The sequence below is a fragment of the Rutidosis leptorrhynchoides genome, chromosome 1 (assembly GCF_046630445.1).
Source record: "Rutidosis leptorrhynchoides isolate AG116_Rl617_1_P2 chromosome 1, CSIRO_AGI_Rlap_v1, whole genome shotgun sequence".
Lineage (NCBI taxonomy): Eukaryota > Viridiplantae > Streptophyta > Magnoliopsida > Asterales > Asteraceae > Rutidosis > Rutidosis leptorrhynchoides.
The window spans coordinates 495,728,765-495,748,689 of NC_092333.1; the positions used below are offsets into that span (position 1 = coordinate 495,728,765).

Consider the following 19,925-nt stretch of genomic DNA (forward strand, 5'->3'; position numbering starts at 1 on the left):
CATTGAACCAACATACAAATCTTAAACCAACAACAAACTATCAAACCTAATGAACTATAGCCTGAAAAACTAACCCGAAACATTGAAGCATTTACATGAGCACAAATACTTCAAATGCAAACAAGCGAAACCCGAAACCAAATTTTTTTCTTGGACATCGGTTTGGGATCACCCGGGGACTAAACCACTCACGCGTTCGTCTCCCGTTATTGCATACCCGCCCCCAACTACTGCCCTGGAGGAAACCCGAACCAATCCGAGGGCATGGTCGGTAAAACTCCCCTCCCCGTTGCCCCCGCTTTAAGCGAAAGGTGACCTGGGTGGATACTTCAGGTCAAGGATAACATTGAGTGCAATGTTGCAGCCTAGCGGAGTCGAACTCCTCACCTCTCGCTAAGAGAGGAAGGCCACCACCGGTTGGGCTACAACTCAATACCATTGACCTTAACTGAAAGGTTCATTCAGAACATTGAACCATTCATCATTCAACTGTTTTTGGTGTTTGTTCTTCATTCTTATTTTTTGTTGGGTCCTCTTTAGAGTATATGAGAAATAAACCTCATAAACAATAACAATAACACGAATCGGATCAGTATCAAAAAAATGTAGAGAAATTGCAGATTTTTCATTTGATATGCTGCTTTGACTTATAGAATTATGTCAAATCATTTCTTACTTTACAATAATACAATTGTCTTTTATCATCTCTTAAGATGTATAGAAGTCATAAACGTAAATCCAATTCCTAGAGAGAATACAAGTATAAATGCATAGAAGTATATATTTAACTTTCTTTTGTATACATTTTAATGCAATTTACAAATAACTTCACCAACTTCTGTACTGAATTTTTAGGATTTTATAACACATGAAAACATATGACAAGAAGACGATAACGATTATTTAAATCACGCAGTAGGATATGATGCCATCATTGCAATGCCACATAGACCTTCTTTAGCTTCAACATCCCTCTGCATCCTGATATATCCCTCTTCACCCCAACTCGTACCCCATGAATTCTTAACCAACCAGTATTTGACCCCGTCATCACTCGTTCCGTACCCAACTGCCGTAACCCCATGGTCCAACTCGGTCCCACAAGTTCCATTAAAAACACCACTTGAATAAAACTGGAAATCAGACTCCCCCGCATCAATAGCAACGGAAACAAGCTGCATAGCCACGGCTTTCAGCAATGCTGACTCGCTGTTAACTGGTACGTCCTCATGTCCTGTGATATTCGCTGCACGAACAACTTCTTCTTTCGTGTTGCAAGTTTCATCTACAGCCTTGTATGGGTACGCTGTTTCTGTGTTGATGCCTTTGTTTTTTTACGATAAATGTAAATCCACCGTCCATGTACCCACCTTCACATCCTTGATCTTCACTGTTGGAAGCTTCGACGAGCCCAACACACCCACTATAGAGGACCTAGATTATACTTGACTCACTACACCAACACTTTGACGTTGGTTAGCCTTTAATTTTATAAATCCTTAGTGCACAATAATACTTAGGCGACAGTGTCGACCATATATCTTTAGGCGGTATAACCGACCATGTATCACTTAGGCGGCAGAGCCGACCATATAATAAGAACAACACAAGTGCACTAAGAACTTAAACACAAACTAAGGCTTAACCGGGAAACTTAACAAAGAACACTTTTATTAATACAAAATACAATTACAATATTACTTACTTACAAGCTTTTCTTCTCTACTCACACTCTTCTCACTTCTTACTTCTTCTCTACTTCTCAACTCACTCTTTTCACAACTTGATTACAAATGAAACTCATCACCCATATTTATACTTATCCATGGAAGTTTCTACACACTAGATATTTCCATGGATAAATATCTAGATATTTCTCACCTACAAATATCTATATTATCTAGATTTTTCTACATATAAATATCTAGATATTTCTTTTACATATTAATATCTAGATATTTTCTTATACATATTAATATCTAGATATTTTTCCATACATATTTACAAATTCTATATTATTTCAAATTTGCATTGTATTTTAACACTCCCCCTCAATGCAAATTTTCTTCCAACGATGACTTGCAGACCATTCCAAGTGCTTCTCTGAATTTTGTAAACTTTGGTTTACTTAGGCTCTTGGTGAATATATCTGCAACTTGTTCATCTGTCTTTGTTGGCACCATCTTGATCTCCCCTTCAAGGACTTTCTCGCGAACATAGTGATAGTGTACTTCTATACGTTTTGTTCTTGCGTGAAAGACTGGATTCTCTGCTGGACGTATAGCTGATAGGTTATCGCAGAAAAGCTCTACTTGATAACCTGTTGATTGATGAAGATCTTCCATTAGTTGTTTCAACCATGTAATTTCTTATGTTGCTGATGATGCCGATCGATATTCTGCTTCAGTGCTTGACAAGGATATTGTTGGTTGTCTCTTGCTGCACCATGATATTACTCCTGATCCAAGAGTAAACATGTATCCAGTTGTTGACCGTCGTGTATCATAGTCTCCAGCGTAATCGGCGTCACAATATCCAGTCACATGACATTCTTTTATTTTCTTGTATAAAATACCAAAGTTGATAGTGCCTTTAACATACCTTAAGATGCGTCGTACAACATCAAGGTGAGGCTTCTTCGGATTGCTCATGTATCGACTAACCACTCCAACTGCATAAGATATGTCTGGCCGGCTTAGTGTGAGATAAATAAGACTTCCGACCATCTTTCGATACATGGTAACATCTTGAAGACTTTTTCCTTCATCTGCTCGTAGTTTTGTATTCGGATCCATCGGAGTTGAGATAGGTTTGCAATTAAGCATTCCGTACTTTTGTAAAAGATCTCGCGCATATTTCTGTTGTCCCAGAAATAATCCTTCTCTTTTCTGCTCTATTTCGAGTCCAAGAAAATGTTTGAGTTCTCCAAGCTCCTTCATATGAAATCTGATAGACATATTCTCTCTTGTTCTTTGGATATCCTCATAGTGATCTCCCGTGATGATTAAGTCATCCACATATACTAGCACTATGGCTAGTTTTCCTTGATCTTGTATCACAAATAAACTAGAATCTGAAGGAGCAACTGTGAAACCACTTTGTACCAAGAACTCGCCAATCTTCCCGTACGAAGCTCTTGGAGCCTGCTTCAAGCCGTATAGTGCTTTCTTTAATTTGCAGACATGCTCGGGATGGATTTTGTTCTCAAAGCCTCTTGGTTGCTCCATATAAATGTCTTTGTCAAGTTCTCCATGTAAGAAAGTGTTCTTGACATCCATCTGCCACATCTTCCAAGATTTACTAGTGGCTAAAGCTAGTAGAGCTCGAATTGTTGTGATCTTCGCCACTGAACTAAACGTTAGCCCATATTGTTGAGAAAAACCTCTAGCAACAAGTCGAGCTTTATACCTTTCAATGGAGCCATCTGATCGAGTCTTCACCTTGTAAACCCATTTACAAGATATTGGTTTTACATCTTTTGGCTTTGGAACTAAACTCCATGTCTGGTTTTCTTTTAGTGCATTAATTTCTTCTTCCATCGCTTTCTGCCATTCTTGACTTTGTGCTGCTTCTTCATAAGTAGAAGGCTCAATAGATATTGATTCATCCACATGAGCAGCATTGGCATACCTTGGATTAGGTTGTCTCGGCCTTGTTGATCTCCTTAATTCTTGTGCATGCTCCTCGACTTCCTTTTGGCTAGGACGAACCTCCTCGGATATAGATTGATGTACACCAGTTTTCCATGGACTCTTTTCCTTAGAGTACGACCCTTCTCCTTCTTTTATTGGATCCAATATCTGCTCTTTAGGTTCTTCTTTTTCTTCTGGACCTTCTTCTAATCCATGAGATTCTGGAAGCTCTATCTTTTGAGGTGACCACCATGAAGAAGCTTCATCAAATACCACATTTCTTGAAGTATGGCACTTTCCAGTATTTGGATCACAACATCTCCAACCTTTTCTTGAATCATCATAACCGACAAAAATGCACCGAATTGCCTTCTTATCAAATTTGCTTCGTAGATGATCTGGTGCGAAGACGTAGCATACACATCCAAAAACCTTGAGATGGTCGACGGTTGGCTTGATCTTCCATAATCTTTCATATGGTGAAATATGCCCCAACTTTGTTTGTGGGAGTCTGTTAATCACGTACGATGCCGTCCTCATACATTCGGCCCAAAATCTGCCTGGTACATTCTTACCATGAAGCATACTTCGACAAGTTTTGGCAAGGTGACGATTCTTGCGTTCCGCCACTCCATTCTGTTGTGGAGTATTAGGGCAAGTTAATTGCCTTCTAATCTTGTGCTTCTCAAGATAGATATTGAACTCGGTTGATAAATATTCTCCTCCATTATCTGTGTGTAAGCATCGAATCTTATAATTGAGCTCACTTTCTACCTTATTCTTGAACTCTTTAAACTTCAGAAAAGTCTCCGACTTTTCTTTCATGAAGTAAACCCACACATACCTTGAGAAGTCATCAATGAATGTCACCATATACTTCATGCCTCCAAGTGATGTTTGTTTCACTGGGCCAAAGACGTCGGAGTGTATGAGCTCTAGTGGTGTCTTGGACTGATGTTGTGACTCCTTGAATGGCAATTGGTGAGCTTTGCCAAATTGACATCCAGCACAAATTGTATCTGTTCGGATATCAATTTGAGGAAGCCCATTTACTATGTGTTTCACCATCATCTCCTTTAACTTGTTGTAGCCCACATGCCCAAGACGTTCATGCCACAGATCAGCCGTCTCATTCTTTCGAGTCTTATCCACATAAGCTGCTTCAGCAGATAATACATAGACCGATTCTATTCTTCTTCCATGCATAACTGGATTGCCAACCACCTTTACTCTCTTGAATACGGACACATCTTCTGGTCCAAAGAGCACATAATTCCCTTCTGCTGTCAATTGTGGTACTGATAGTAAATTCTTCTTTAGGCCAGGGACAACATACACCTTCTCGAGTTGGAGCTTTTGAGAGTCGCCTTCACTTGGAATTATTGTCTTTCCAATGTGAGAAATAGATAACCTTGAATTGTCGGCTGTCAACACGACTCTCTTTCCTTTGTAATCATCCATTTCTTGCAGCTTCGTCTCATCATTGGTCATATGATTTGAGCACCCAGAATCAATGATCCAATCATCTTTGTAGTTTATTTTTGACTTTAAGGTTGCTGCAAGAGCTTGATCATCCATGTCAGCTTCAACGGAGAGTCCTGCTTCTGCATCCCAAGTTTCCTCATTAATGGATGCTTCGAATGTGACCTCTTTCTTCTCATCTCTTGCGGCGGCCACATTTTCTTCGAAAGTTCGCCTTCTGGGGAATCTACAATCTCGAGCAAAATGACCCTTCTTGCCACAATTGAAGCATTTACCATTCTTTCTCTTATCATTTTCCCCGTATTGTTGGCGATGATCTCTTCTTCCTTGTTGAGCTCCCCCTGAAGCGTTGCCTTTTGATTTTGGGTGACCCTTCCACCCATATGTCTTACTTTCTTTCATCGCCTCTTGTCTTCGAGATGTTGCTTTCTTCTTATTGGTGAAGAGTGCATCTTCTCCGTCTTTTATGGTTACTTCATTCATCTGCTTGGCTAATGCCTCTTGATTAGCCAATAAATTCTCCAGCTCTATTAATGATGGTTGAGTAGGCCATCCTCTCACAGCGGCTATAAATCCATTATATTCAGATCTTAAGCCGTGTATGATAATTCTCTTCATCCTTGCATCACTCACTTTCTCTTCAGGAGCAAGTTGAGATATCTCACGACAAATAGATTTCACCTTGGTGAAATACTGAGAAATAGATAGACTTCCTTGTGAGATACCCGCAAGCTCATTTTCCAAGAGCTGGAGGCGTGCTTCATTCTTCTTTGAAAATAATTTTTCAAAAGTTTCCCAAGCGGCCTTTGGTGTTTTCTCGTCACGAATGTGCTCCAATAGATCCTCCTCGATTGTAGTCTTCAATATAAATAATGCCTTCCCAGCCTTGATGTTCCATTTTCTCAAGGCTTCGGCATTTTCTTTCGGTGGAGGCGTTGTGTCACTGCCAGCAACTATTTCCCATAAATCCTGTCCTTGTAGGTAGGATTCTATACAAGTTCGCCAATAACCATAGTTGTGGTTATTGAGACTCTTGATTCCACTACTCGTACTTGCAAGATCTGTCATCATGACGTCCAACGTCCAATAAGCTTGGTACCTGACCGATGAGCTTTCACAGTTCCTAACTGTGCTCCGACAGAATCTCCCTTAGAGCCTTGGTGAAAACAAGTCGATGTAAACGTCCAACGTTTACCGATGAGTACCTCCACTAGCAATGGTCCCGAATGACCCGCTCTGATACCAATTGTTGGAAGCTTCGACGAGCCCAACACACCCACTATAGAGGACCTAGATTATACTTGACTCACTACACCAACACTTTGACGTTGGTTAGCCTTTAATTTTATAAATCCTTAGTGCACAATAATACTTAGGCGACAGTGTCGACCATATATCTTTAGGCGGTATAACCGACCATGTATCACTTAGGCGGCAGAGCCGACCATATAATAAGAACAACACAAGTGCACTAAGAACTTAAACACAAACTAAGGCTTAACCGGGAAACTTAACAAAGAACACTTTTATTAATACAAAATACAATTACAATATTACTTACCTACAAGCTTTTCTTCTCTACTCACACTCTTCTCACTTCTTACTTCTTCTCTACTTCTCAACTCACTCTTTTCACAACTTGATTACAAATGAAACTCATCACCCATATTTATACTTATCCATGGAAGTTTCTACACACTAGATATTTCCATGGATAAATATCTAGATATTTCTCACCTACAAATATCTATATTATCTAGATTTTTCTACATATAAATATCTAGATATTTCTTTTACATATTAATATCTAGATATTTTCTTATACATATTAATATCTAGATATTTTTCCATACATATTTACAAATTCCATATTATTCCAAATTTGCATTGTATTTTAACATTCACCACTTCTGTCGCAATCCACCAGCTCTTGCTCTGATAGTGATATCAGTTTCCCGGTTGCCAGTTGAGTAATTCCTTCCGTAGCAACGATTGTTGAAAACGCCCATCAGTGATTGTTAGTTATATTTTGGTTAGAAGGAAAAATGGAGTTTTGTCCCACATTGGTAGAAGAGTGAAGTTGGAGGTGAACTCCTTGGCTATAAAAGGAGGCCATGGGATTACTTCCAAATTGCACCAATCAATACACTTTAAGTATTTGATTATTTCTTTCTTTCTTACTCTTGTTTGAGAGTTGTATTAGTTAAATATTTTGGAGAGTGTAGTTGGCTTAAGAGAGTCGTTTATATCATTGTGACAATTTGTGATATAGTGTATTTCTCTCTTTGGGGCCGGTGGTTTTTCTCCTATTTTGGAGTTTCCACGTTAAATCTTGTGTTGTGTATTGTTCTTATTTCTTTACTGTTTTTTCATTGGGCGTTTGTTGGGAATAAGTGAGGCCGTAATTTTCCAACAACTGGTATTAGAGCGTCAGGTTTGACGGGAGTCTCGGTTATAGGAGTCGGAGTATGCTCTGTGGTTGCCACGGGAGTGGATCGTCCACATCAGAAACGAGTTCTATTGATCGTATAGGGTATCTGGTTAGATAATATTTTTTATGATTCGTAGTAATAGTTGGATTTGTTAGTGGCGAGTTGTGAATTTCCGATTTAAAGGGTCCTGGCTACCTGCTACATCTTTTGGCTATTCGAAACGTGAGCAAAATCAGAGAAAGTGTTGTTTATAGGATACGGATACGATGTCAAAGTTCAGTCCAATGAGGTTTGATGTAGAGAAATTTGATGGGATGATCAATTTTGGCTTATGCCAGGTTCAAGTCAAGGATGTGTTGATTCAGTCCGGGTTACACAAGGCATTGAAAGGTAAACTCACCTTTCTTCCCGGCAGTGATTCTAGCAGTAAGTTCGATGAAGAAGCATGGGATGATATGGATTTGAGGGCAGCAAGTGCGATTCGTTTGTGTCTTGCAAAGAACGTGCTTGCAAATGTGCACGGGTTATCAACGGCAAAGGAGCTTTGGGTTAAACTAGAGCAGTTGTACCAGGGCAAGGGCATCTCAAATCGATTGTCTTAAAGAACAATTTCATACTCTGCATATGGATGGGGGTTGATAGTGCTCCAAATGAACATATATTTAGTATCAATATCCCTCCGATATGTAAAGATTTCAGTTGCAATTGTTCCATTTTCATGTAATATTCATTTATATTAAATAAGTGCGAAGACAAAAGGCGAAAACAACGAATTGAAGACGCAAAGGTCCAAAAAGCTCAAAAGTACAAGATACAATTAAAAAGGTTCAATTTATTGATAAGGAACGTCTAAAAATGACAAGAGTACAAGTTACGAAACGCAAAGTACAAAATATCTCAGCGTACGCAAGGACGTTCGAAAATCCGGAACCGGTACATGAACCAACTCTCAACGCTCGACGCAACGGAAAAAAAAAATTACGAGTCTACTATGTATATAAATATAATATAATATAATATATAAATAATTATAAAAATTATTTATATATTATATATATTTAAATAAAAACCGTCGGCAGCCTTGGATCTTGAACTTGTGGGCTGGTTTTGGAACCTCCGCGACTTGCGAAGCTGGAAGACCAAAATGGCCGCGACTCGCGGAGCAGTGAATTTCAGTTCTGGCTATAAAAGCTCTCGAGTTCTGCATGTAAAAAAAATAATAATAATAATAATAATACTCCCTAGTATAATATAAATAAATATATATATGTATATATAGTATAGATTAGTGTTATATTAGATTAGTTTGGGTTATGTAAAAGTTATTTTTACGGGTTTTTAAAGTCGGAGCTCTGTCCGTGTAACACTACGCGATAAATAATCAATGTAAGCTATGTTCTCCTTTTTAAATTAATGTCTCGTACTTAAGTTATTATTATGCTTATTTGAGCCAAAGTAATCATGATGTTGGACTAAATATTAAAGACGGGGTAATTGGGTTTTGTACCATAATTGGGGTTTGGACAAAAGAACGACACTTGTGGAAATTAGACTATGGGCTATTAATGGGCTTTATATTAAATTAACGATACCTCGTTAATTTAATATAAAGGTTATGATTTGAAGTATCTATATATAACCACATACGCTTAATCGGACACGATGGGCGGGATATTTATAAGTACGAATTATTGTTCATTTGACCGGACACGGGGATGGATTAATAGTCAATGGACTCATTAAAACAGGGGTGGATTACATTCAAGGGTAATTGGTGTAATTGTTAACAAAGTATTAAAACCTTGGTTTACACACAGTCGATAACCTGGTGTATTCATTAAGCAAAGTATTAAGACCTTGTTACAGTTCGAATCCCCAGTTAGTTGGAATATTTGACTTCGGGTATAAGGTTAAATTTGCCGAGCAGTTTATAATTATGACCGATGAACTATTATGGACAAAAACTAGATAGGTTTCAAATACATCCAGGACAAAGGACAATTAGCCCAGGACAATAAATTAAAATCAAAACGTCAAACATCATGGTTACGGAAGTTTAAATAAGCATAATATATTTTATTTCATTTTTCCTCGTACTTTTATTTATTGTCATTTCAATTATTGTTATTTATTTTATATTGTTATTTAAATATCGTCATTTACTATACGCTACGCTTAAAATATAAATCGACAAACCGGTCATTAAACGGTAAACCCCCTTTTATATATTATTATATATAATTATATATATTTTGTACAAATATAGTTGTTTAAAAATATAGTGTGCAATAAGCCCGCTCCCTGTGGAACGAACCGGACTTACTAAAAACTATACTACTCTACGATTAGGTACACTGCCTATAGTGTTGTAGCAAGGTTTAGGTATATCCCATTTGTAAATAAATAATTAAAACTTGTGTAAAATTGTAGCATATTTAATAGTATTTCCTGCTAAAATTAATAACTATTTTATATACACCTCGCATAACATCAAGTTTTTGGCGCCGCTGCCGGGGAATTGGTAAAACTCTATATTTTTAATTCATTTTTGTATATATATATATTATTTTTAGAAAAACAATATAAAATCCTAAAAAAAAAAAAAAAAAAAAAAACGTCGAATTTCAAACTGTACCAGAGTTGAATTCTGGAACCCCGCGACTCGCGGGGTTTGCAGCTTCAGGAACCGCGACTCGCGGAGCCGTCTGACACGAACCTGGTCCAGCAATTAATACGATTTAGGTTTTAATTATTTATTATTATTATTATTAAACCTAATTAGGTTTTATATATAATATTATTTAGTTTAAGTTTTTAATTAATTTGTAATATTAAGTTTTAATTAGTTTTATTTATATATAAAAATTAATACTATTATAAAAAATAATATTTTTATAAAAATTGTACTTTTTACAATTGTATATTTTTATATTTTGTCCCTTTTTAATCGTTTTAGCGTAATATTTGTATATTTAGCTCATATTTAGTTTTAAACTTAGTTTTTGCCATAGTTATTTTTACTTCTAGATTTTTAGGCTTTGCCGTAAAATCCCTTAAGTGCTTTTTCTTTAGACTAAGATTTAGGTGCTTTAGAATTTTGCGACGCCATTTTTCGCTTTAGTTTTAAATAGATTTTAGTGCCTTTAAGTAATTGCCGTTTTCTGAATAAAATTGCATTTACCTTTAGACCTTTAGGCGCAACTTTTTAGATATAATTTTTAGACTTTTAAGTTACGACGCGCTATTTTCTTATTTTTATTTTTCGACATTTTTCGACGCGCATTCTTTTCTTTCTTATTTCTCGACGCTTTAGTTTTTAGGACTTAGAAATTTTCTCTATTTCTTATCTAATATCTCAAACGGAAAGAAAAATTATTTAAGTGGTTAAATTAATGGACGTTGACAATTTTCTGCTTCGTAGTAATAGTTGGATTTGTTAGTGGCTGAGTTGTGAACTTCCGATTTAAAGGGTTCTGGCTCCCTGCTGCATCTTTTGGCTATTCGAAACGTGGACAAAAGCAGAAAAGTCTATTAATTGGACAACTTATATAAGTTTTTCTATTTTTATAACTAATAGGATAATTAGTAAACGCACCACATTGTAGCTAAAAATTTGTCCATCGCAATAAAATGGAAAATTTTGAAAACAAGGCTATGGAAACTCTTTTTGATATCCAAAATCAATTAAATCAATACTCTCAAACGAGTGTTGATGACAATTCGTTCGGTCACTCTTGGATCACAAATGACGAAACAATAACTGGTTGTAAAATCTGTGGAGATTATCACTCAACATGGGAATGTTATTATTACGTTCCTATGAAAAATTACGCACCCACGGAACCTGAATGGAATGATTATGAAGAATACAATTCAAATTGGGATTATTCCCAAGAATATATCCAAACTCAACAACCAGTAGACGAGGAAAATTACGTGTCTGAAAATTTATTAGACAATATGAAAATCAAACTCGAAGAACTCAATGCTCAAAATGAACAAATGAGAGAGTTTGTAAACCGGCAAGCTGAAACTCTATCAGACTACACACCTGTTGATCTGAGGAGTCGTGTGCAAGAAAATCTCATATCATCGAATTTTGATGAATTCGAGAGCTCCGAAATCACCAACTATCCCGATGATACTTTTTATTCAGTCTTACCAATTTCACAACATATCGACACATTAGCCTCTACCGACGAAATCATCGATTCATCAATGGATGAAGAAGAAGTAAGGGTGACAAATTGGTACTCTTGGGAAAACGATAACGTTGAAAATTTTACCCCCGAGACTAAAGTGGTGGGACCGATAAGTACCATTAATGAAGAAGAATCTACTTCGATCCCGAAATTCACCATTCCACAACCTTCCAACCCAATATTCTCAATAGACAAATCATCTACCGAAGATGAACTAAGAACTGTAATAAATAATGACACCTCAAATTTTACCCAAATGGGTAATAGAGGTAAAAACTTTGATCCCGAGAATGAACGGAAGGAAATATTAGGAATTGACCACCCTATAGGAATATGTATGTCAGTGTATGACGATCCATTTGACCAAGAACCAGAAAAGAGACGTATCCATTTACTAAAAGCTACACTTAAAAAAGAATTAAATAGTGACGATCGGGTGAGTCTAAACTTTAAACCCATTGATATATTATACACCACCCGAGATGTAAATAACTGGCTCACTATTCTAATTCGTGGAACTTATTCTACCGACTTCACATGTCGTCAGCTAAGTGTGGGGAAGTCTAACCCCACTTAACGTTAAATTAGGGGTTCGGGTTAGTGCATAACTCGTTAACAAAAATGCATGATAAGTTAGGGTAAAAGACGCATTTTCAAAATTAGCAAACAGTTCAGAAAAGCAACCGTTTTTGAAGAAAAATATGTGTGATAAAACAACATTAAGGAATGAACGATGAGGCGCGCCATCTATCATTCGAAGAGCTTTGTAAGTACAAACTAGGTTTCTTAATCACTTTTCTACACTAATCACCCTCATGAATTTATAATTATAGTCTGATTTCATGCAAATGAGGGCATTGCATGATCTCAAGTGTGGGGAAGGGTTATAAATTCTCTCGGGTTTGCACTTGGTTTATTTGCCAAATTTTGTGAAAATTTGAAAAATTTTCAATTAAATGAAGTCAAAATTATGTTTATACATATTTATGAACAGTGAAAACTAGGTGTTAATACCGAAATTATCGTTACCTCGGAAAGGGCATAAATTGAGAAACAACCTAAAACGCTTGAATTCATTTAAAATGGAATAAAGGAGAATAAAAAGGCAAAGAAAGAAACTAAGTGTGGGGAGAATGTACCAAGTTATTCAATTAAAAACTATATATCACATGTTTCTGTAAAGTTATTGCAGGTGCTTTTGTTTTGGACTAAATTAACTGTTTTACCAGAATTACTGTAATATATTTGAAAGAAAAGATGGATCTACACGATAAATCAATTCCATCATTAAAAGGAAGTAAAGTCTTCCGAAAAAGACACGCGCTTCTTGATTTAGGTCATGAAGTTGTCGTCCAGACCAGCTGTAGGTTGACGAAAAATCTAGAAAAGTCATCTCTAAAATCAGCAGGAAATCCACGGACCTCAGCATCAAACAGGGTCGCCAAGTGGTCAGATTTATCCTAACCATGAGAAGGATTTATCTCGTACAATGGGGGGGCACCGTGCAAATTAGCTTGATAAGACTAATGAATCAGATCCCCAGAAAGGATAATCTCCTTAAAGATTAAAAATCAGCTCTTAAGCCTGATATTACTCAATCCTTGAGATTGACCTTAAAGATTGAGAATTACAAACTCATGGAATTCAATGATATCTAAACTCGAGCTTGAACGAGAAAATATTTTGATCAAATTATAAACCGATTTGTTTTCTGAAAACCCATTTTCAATGCGTTCATTACCATTGAACGTAAAATCCTAGGAATTCACCTGGAATTCATTAGGTCACCTGAACCAAATCGGGTGTCAACCGTAAGAACGGTGGTTGCATATTGGTCGAAGACAGGACCTTTTGCCAAGACCGAAAAACTATAGGGTGATCTTTACTATTGCTCCTACAAAGGATAGTATTGCATCCGACACGTTAAAGACCATAATCAAAAGCATGTCACGGGACATTGCCTTAACAGTTGCTTGTTCATCGCTTTCCTTTACAACCGGACGGTAGTTTACCGAAAGGTAATATACGGGACAAGTAAACTGGACGTGTTGCTTTCCTAATACAAGGTTAGCAAGTGGGTGAAACAAAACCATAAGTTTTGAGCTAAAATTTTCAAATCTGAAACCCACCAACCCACAAAAATATTTTGCAAACACCGGTGAAGGGTTATTCCGGAAAACCTGTCTAGGGTAAAATCTAGCATGAATTTTCAAAAGATCAAATGTTTTTATAAAGATCCAATTTCCTAACGGATCTAAATTTTCATAGTCATGTGGGACTGTAAACCACAAATGCTACTATCATTGTTTATACCGCCGTATCAAAATCACTGATGTACAAAGTGTGAAGAATAAAGAAGTGATTCTAGTGTGTTTTATTTCAAGACTGTATTGCTTGAGGACAAGCAACGTTCAAGTGTGGGGATATTTGATAGTGCTCCAAATGAACATATATTTAGTATCAATATCCCTCCGATATGTAAAGATTTCTGTTGCAATTGTTCCATTTTCATGTAATATTCATTTATATTAAATAAGTGCGAAGACAAAAGGCGAAAACAACGAATTGAAGACGCAAAGGTCCAAAAAGCTCAAAAGTACAAGATACAATTAAAAAGGTTCAATTTATTGATAAGGAACGTCTAAAAATGACAAGAGTACAAGTTACGAAACGCAAAGTACAAAATATCTCAGCGTACGCAAGGACGTTCGAAAATCCGGAACCGGTACATGAACCAACTCTCAACGCTCGACGCAACGGAAAAAAAAAATTACGAGTCTACTATGTATATAAACATAATATAATATATAAATAATTATAAAAATTATTTATATATTATATATATTTAAATAAAAACCGTCGGCAGCCTTGGATCTTGAACTTGTGGGCTGGTTTTGGAACCTCCGCGACTTGCGGAGCTGGAAGACCAAAATGGCCGCGACTCGCGGAGCAGTGAATTTCAGTTCTGGCTATAAAAGCTCTCGAGTTCTGCATGTAAAAAAAAAATAATAATAATAATAATACTCCCTAGTATAATATAAATAAATATATATATGTATATATAGTATAGATTAGTGTTATATTAGATTAGTTTGAGTTATGTAAAAGTTATTTTTACGGGTTTTTAAAGTCGGAGCTCTGTCCGTGTAACACTACGCGATAAATAATCAATGTAAGCTATGTTCTACTTTTTAAATTAATGTCTCGTACTTAAGTTATTATTATGCTTATTTGAGCCAAAGTAATCATGATGTTGGACTAAATATTAAAGACGGGGTAATTGGGTTTTGTACCATAATTGGGGTTTGGACAAAAGAACGACACTTGTGGAAATTAGACTATGGGCTATTAATGGGCTTTATATTAAATTAACGATACCTCGTTAATTTAATATAAAGGTTATGATTTGAAGTATCTATATATAACCACATACGCTTAATCGGACACGATGGGCGGGATATTTATAAGTACGAATTATTGTTCATTTGACCGGACACGGGGATGGATTAATAGTCAATGGACTCATTAAAACAGGGGTGGATTACATTCAAGGGTAATTGGTGTAATTGTTAACAAAGTATTAAAACCTTGGTTTACACACAGTCGATAACCTGGTGTATTCATTAAGCAAAGTATTAAGACCTTGTTACAGTTCGAATCCCCAGTTAGTTGGAATATTTGACTTCGGGTATAAGGTTAAATTTGCCGAGCAGTTTATAATTATGACCGATGAACTATTATGGACAAAAACCAGATAGGTTTCAAATACATCCAGGACAAAGGACAATTAGCCCAGGACAATAAATTAAAATCAAAACGTCAAACATCATGGTTACGGAAGTTTAAATAAGCATAATATATTTTATTTCATTTTTCCTCGTACTTTTATTTATTGTCATTTCAATTATTGTTATTTATTTTATATTGTTATTTAAATATCGTCATTTACTATACGCTACGCTTAAAATATAAATCGACAAACCGGTCATTAAACGGTAAACCCCCTTTTATATATTATTATATATAATTATATATATTTTGTACAAATATAGTTGTTTAAAAATATAGTGTGCAATAAGCCCGCTCCCTGTGGAACGAACCGGACTTACTAAAAACTATACTACTCTACGATTAGGTACACTGCCTATAGTGTTGTAGCAAGGTTTAGGTATATCCCATTTGTAAATAAATAATTAAAACTTGTGTAAAATTGTAGCATATTTAATAGTATTTCCTGCTAAAATTAATAACTATTTTATATACACCTCGCATAACATCAGGGGTTCAAAGATTTCAGATCATCTAAGTATTCTTAACGGTATTGTTTCAGAACTGGAGGCTATTGGAGTTAAAACGGATGATGAAGATAAAGCTTTGAGGTTGATATTATCTTTATCATCGTCTTATGAACACATGAAACCTATTTTGATGTATGGGAAGAAAACTCTGAAGTTTGAAGACGTTACTAGCAAGCTCCTATTCGAGGAGAAAAGACTGGAAGGTAACGGGGTCTCGTCATCAGGAGATACGATAGTGTTGTGTTCGGATAGGCGAAAGAGAAACTCTGGGAAGAAACTGGTATGCTGGAGGTGCGGGAAGACTGGGCATGTAAGGGTTAATTGTCCAGGTGGAGCTAATCCGGCAAATGGCTCCAAAGACGCTAACATTATCTCCGTTGTTACGGAGAGTGGCGAATTCCTCTGAAGTCACACCATCCTCATGGTGTGTCCGCGCCACCATGGAAAGGGATGTTCGTTAGCGGTTCCACAATTGCACATGGGCATTGGTTTGGCATTGATGCAGGTTGTGTGGTGGAAATTGATGTTGTAGCTGATGAAACTTCCAGGGAAAGCCAAACAGGAAGTTGCACCATAAAGTTTCAACTGGTTGTTCAACAACATGTGCCGAGGTGAAATGCTTGGAATGTGATATTCTAAGTGCTATACTCTTAATGGTGGAGTATGATAATTCTTGTTAAGAGTTATGATTGTCTGTGATGACAATGATTGTCGGTTTAGACAATGTTCTGTAAAGATGCAAGTTTTATCTCTTGGGAGATAATGTCAACGGCATGAAGATAAGGATCTTGAAGTTGTCGTCGAGAAAGCGTCTACATTGGTTATCTTTGCAATGTGGAAGCATTATTATTTTCTTCTATTCAAAAGGTGGAGATTTGCTAGTTATATTTTGGTTAGAAGGAAAAATGGAGTTGTCCCACATTGGTAGAATAGTGAAGTTGGAGGTGAACTCCTTGGCTATAAAAGGAGGCCATGAGATTACTTCTAAATTGCACCAATCAATACACTTTAAGTATTTGATTATTTCTTTCTTTCTTACTCTTGTTTGAGAGTTGTATTAGTTAAATATTTTGGAGAGTGTAGTTGGCTTAAGAGAGTCGTCTATATCATTGTAACAATTTATGATATAGTGTATTTCTTTCTTTGGAGGCCGGTGGTTTTTCTCCTGTTTTGGAGTTTCCACGTTAAATCTTGCGTTGTGTATTGTTTTTATTTCTTTACTGTTTTTTCATTGGGCGTTTGTTGGGAATTAGTGAGGCCGTAATTTCCCAACAATTCCTTCCGTAGCAGCGATTGTTGAAAACGCCCAGCAGCTTCCTATTGATTAACGAATAGCATGAGCGTCTTAGAGGGTGTGCAAGATAAGCAATCAAACAGGGCCCAAAATTTTGAAAAGGGCCCAAAAATTTTAATAAATACCATTATATAAACAAGAGTTGATTAGCGATTGTGATTCCAAATTGTTAGGATGGTAGTTTTTTAACTAAATAATAATTTTAAATATAATAAAATGACAGCTATTTAAGAATAAAAAACTTTGATACGGTTGCTTTATGCACTTTTTATATATAATGACAATTGTTTAGTGGTATGGGTCTATTTTTGTGTCTCGAACAGAACCTTATAAATTAATGAGACCGCTCTAACGAAAACTAACTAAGATGATTAAGTAAAGTAAGATAAATTGTTCTTAAGGATTGATTTGTAATTCACGATTGACTTACCGCATTGACCTTGATCCTTGATTGGGGTTACGGCTCCTTCCATCCTCCAGTCGACGCTTGATGGAGCCGTAGTCACATCTTCATACCTAAACGACGTGCTTTGAGCAGATCTTGGCTTGGATGGGAACTTGAATCCATTACGAGTGGCCTTAAACTCCTCATTCGTTTGGTCTGCAAATGCATTGATGCTCAGTTTGTAACCATTGTTGCCAGCATTGTTGAAGTCTTCTATGTAATCTACATTGTCCTTAAATATCTTGAAGCGCATTTGTTTCTCCACGTTGTCTCTATACACACGCCCATAACGAACCATCCATTGTTCATGCGTTTGTAACATGGTCTCATCGCTTAGAGTTCGAGATGTGACTTGACATGCCCATGTCCCAAAAACCAACAGTGCTGCTAGCACGATTGATCTGTTGAATGACATGCTCATGATTAGTTTTTAACCACTTTAAATTTATATTAACAAAATTTGGAATTGTAGGCTATGAGAGAGTATGATACATGGAGAATAATATGATCACACATATATATGTTTTCCATTTGGATGTAGGAATGTTGAGTAGTGATAATGCTAAAAACGAACATATATTTCATAGCATTATTCCTCAAGAAAGACAAGCTTTTAGTTGCAATTGTTCTATTTACAAGTGATATTCGTTTAAATAATAAAAGGTGAAGACAAAAGACAGATTCGACGAATAGAAGACGCAAACGACCAAAAAGCTCAAAAGTACAAAAGACAATCAAAAAGGTTCCAATTATTGATAAGAAACGTCTCGAAATCACAAGAGTACAAGATTCAAAACGCAAAGTACAAGATATTAAATTGTACGCGAGGACGTTCGAAAATCCGGAACCGGGACCAGAGTCAACTCTTAAAGCTCGACGCAACGGACTAAAAATTACAAGTTAACTATGTATATAAATATAATATAATATATAATTAATTATATTAATTATATATATATTATATTTATATATAAAAAAACCGTCGGCAGAGAAAACTCCAAGGACTGAGCTGTAAATACTATCTCCGCGACTCGCGGAGTTTGAAGAGCATTTTGCCGCGAGTCGCGGAGCCCCAAAATTCAACTCTGGCTATAAAGCAAACCGAATTCTGATCAAATTTCATATTCTATTTCTATCTCTCTCTCAATATATACGTAATATATATATATAATTTATATTTTAATTTTAATTTTAATTTTAAATCCTAATAATAAGGGTATGTTAGCGAATGTTGTAAAGGTGTAAGTCGAAATTCTGTCCGTGTAACGCTACGCTATTTTTAATCATTGTAAGTTATGTTCAACCTTTTTATATTAATGTCTCGTAGCTAAGTTATTATTATGCTTATTTAAAACGAAGTAATCATGATGTTGGGCTAATTACTAAAATTGGGTAATTGGGCTTTGTACCATAATTGGGGTTTGGACAAAAGAACGACACTTGTGGAAACTAGACTATGGGCTATTAATGGGCTTTATATTTGTTTAACTAAATGAAAGTTTGTTAATGTTAATATAAAGATTTACAATTGGGCGTCCCTATAAATTACCATATACACTCGATCGGACACGATGGGCGGGGTATTTATATGTACGAATAATCGTTCATTTAACCGGACATGGGAATGGATTAATAGCCACTAGAATAATTAAAACAGGGGTGAAATTACATTCAAGGGTAATTGGTGTAATTGTTAACAAAGTAGTAAAACCTTGGATTACACGCAGTCGATAACCTGGTGTATTCATTAAACAAAGTATTAAAACCTTGTTACAATTCGAATCCCCAAATTAGTTGGAATATTTAACTTCGGGTATAATAATAATTTGACAAGGACACTTGCAATTTATATTTATGACTGATGGACTGTTATGGACAAAAACCAGACGGACATATTGAATAATCCAGGACAAAGGACAATTAACCCATGGGCATAAAACTAAAATCAACACGTCAAATATCATGATTACGGAAGTTTAAATAAGCATAATTCTTTTATTTCATATTTAATTTCCTTTATTTTATATTTAATTGCACTTCTAATTATCGCACTTTTATTTATTGTTATTTAATCGCACTTTTAATTATCGTACTTTTTAATTATCGCAAGTTTATTTTATCGCACTTTTATTATTCGCAA

General features: G+C 36.0%; 1 pseudogene; it reads right to left on the reverse strand.

Moving 5' to 3' along the window:
• Positions 1–908: 908 nt before the first annotated feature.
• On the reverse strand, positions 909–18,206 carry LOC139875634 (senescence-specific cysteine protease SAG39-like; annotated as a pseudogene).
• Between the last annotated feature and the right edge of the window lie 1,719 nt (positions 18,207–19,925).